Source organism: Tenrec ecaudatus, chromosome 15 (assembly GCF_050624435.1).
Source record: "Tenrec ecaudatus isolate mTenEca1 chromosome 15, mTenEca1.hap1, whole genome shotgun sequence".
NCBI classification, from domain to species: domain Eukaryota; kingdom Metazoa; phylum Chordata; class Mammalia; order Afrosoricida; family Tenrecidae; genus Tenrec; species Tenrec ecaudatus.
The window spans coordinates 66,256,823-66,259,260 of NC_134544.1; the positions used below are offsets into that span (position 1 = coordinate 66,256,823).

General features: G+C 34.3%; 1 non-coding gene across 1 annotated transcript; it reads left to right on the top strand.

Moving 5' to 3' along the window:
- Positions 1 to 1,702: 1,702 nt before the first annotated feature.
- LOC142428343 (U6 spliceosomal RNA) lies at positions 1,703 to 1,809 on the top strand. Its single transcript, XR_012780264.1, has one exon. It is a non-coding gene; the product is annotated as a U6 spliceosomal RNA (small nuclear RNA).
- Positions 1,810 to 2,438: the final 629 nt, after the last annotated feature.

A 2,438-nucleotide genomic window follows, 5' to 3' on the forward strand; every position in this document is an offset into this window, starting at 1 on the left:
TATAATTAAGAGCAAGTTCAAAAAAAAAAAAAAGAGCAAGTTCAAAATCCATTCATATATCTATAATGAATATATGTCCCTGGTTCAAGACATCTTTTTGTTGTTGTTGTTGAAGGACATTATAAATGATTCCCATGGGGCATTTGGTAGTTCTATTGATATTGCCATTAATTTAATCAATGGTATAGAATTTAAAACACTGTCAATAAAAAGAAAGTATACATATTTAGATAGTTTTTCAGATCAAAATACATGGATTGTTGCTTTGTACTGATTAACAACTTAGGTGACTGGACACTATTTACGCTAACAACGAGGGTTGGAAATAGGGAAAAACTTTCAATAATGCTCATTCACAAAAGCAGAACTTGGCTTTCTATATCTTAAAAAGATAAAGGACGTATGAAAATAGCATATGTATAGTAGTCTTGCCTGACCCTTCTTGGACACTCTTAAAGCAACACTTTTGAACCAGAGTTCAATCGCTTTCACATTCATAACCTTGGGTTAGAAATCATCTGCTTCTTCTCACATGGGGGCATTTAACCCTTAGGCCCATGAGGGTGTTTCAGTTCCTTTACATATTTTACTTTATAAATGACTCCCTGAATATGTTGTTGTTAGTTGGTATCAGGTCAATTCTGACTTATGTGGGCCCCATGTGTGCAAATTGAACTTCTCCACAGGGTTTTTAAAGCTGTTACCTTTCAGAAGAAGATTACCAGACTCCTCTTTGTCTAAGCCACCTCTGGGTTGATTTGAACCACCAAAGTTTTGCCTAGTAGTTGAGCACCTCCCAGAAATTTTCTAAAAAAAAAATGTATTTATGCACATGGACAAAAAGTTTAGAAGATATTAACAGTAGCTGTTTCTCCTTTTGTAAAGGATGCTTTATTGAAATATAATTCACATGTCATACAATCCACTTATTTAAAGTGTATAAATCAATGTAGCTTTAAAAATCCAATGGTTTTAGTATATTCATAGAGTTGTACAATTATATCAAAATACATTTAAAATATTTTCATCACCCTTTGCAAAAACTAAAGCAAAAACACTTGTACTCATTAGCAGTAACTCCTCACTTTCCTCCTAACCTCCCCTTCCCTATTAAGCATGAATCTATTTCTTCCTTCAGACTTGCCTATTCTGGACAGGTCATATAAAATGTAATATTACAATATTGTCTTTTTGGTGACTGACTTCTTTCACTTTACTCAACATACGTACCAATCGTTTTTCTCTATATCCATGTAAAATATACATGTATATAACATACCATTGGCCAAATTAACCATTTTATGTGTACAGTAATTATATTAACAATACTGTGGAATTATTCCTAAATCCTTTCATCATTTTAAACAGAAACTGTATACTCATTAAACAAAACCTATGCATTTTCTTCTCCCACCTGTCCCTGATAACATTCATAATCTTTGATTTCTATTTATTTGTTTCCCCTATATATTTCATAGAAGTGGGATCAGGCAGTATCTGTCTTTTGTGTCTGACTTCTTTCACTTAGCATACACTCCCAGAGTTTATCCATGTTGTAGCATGTATCAAGACTTCATTTCTCTTTATGCCTGGACAAGCTTTCATCGTATGGATAGGCTACATTTTGGTTATTCATTCACCTGCTGATGGACATGTGGGTTGTTTTCCACCTCTTGGCAATTGTGAATAATGCTGCATTAAAATGCTCGCTTCGGCAGCACATATACTAAAATTGGAATGATACAGTGAAGATTAGCATGGCCCCTGCGCAAGGATGACACGCAAATTCGTGAAGCGTCCCATATTAAAAAAAATAATGCTGCATTAAAACTTAGCATAGAAGTATCTGTTTGAGTTCCTGTTTTCAATTGTTTGGGATTTAACTAGTAGTGAATTACTGAGTCAAATAATATTAACATTTTGAGGAACTGCCAAATTGTTTTCTGAAAAACTGTGTCTAATTACTTCACATATTAATGTAGGAGGGTTCCAATTTCTTCATATCTTCATCAACACTTGGTATTTTACTATCTTCCTTTTCAAAGGTGAGTAATATTCCACTATGTAGTTAAGCCACATTAATGTCATCTTACTGACTATTATAAAAAAAAAGAAGAAGAAAAGCGAGAGGCATCCTTGTGCTGAGAACATCTTATTCCCAGGGAAAGACTGATACCAAGAACATGAAGACTTCCCAGGCACAGAAACTTAAGAGACAAGGATCTTTCTCCAGAGCTGACATAAACAGAAGGCCTTACCTTAGAAATAGGACCACGAATTTTAGTGTTGCAGCACTAGAAAACATGCTTGTTTCTACATTTTGGGCTATTGTGAATAATGCTTATGAGGCAAACTAACCAATGAAATTCCATTTCTGTTAGCTGTTGGATGACTTTCCTGTTTCTCACTCCCATCTTGGAAAGTTGACTGCTAGTTGA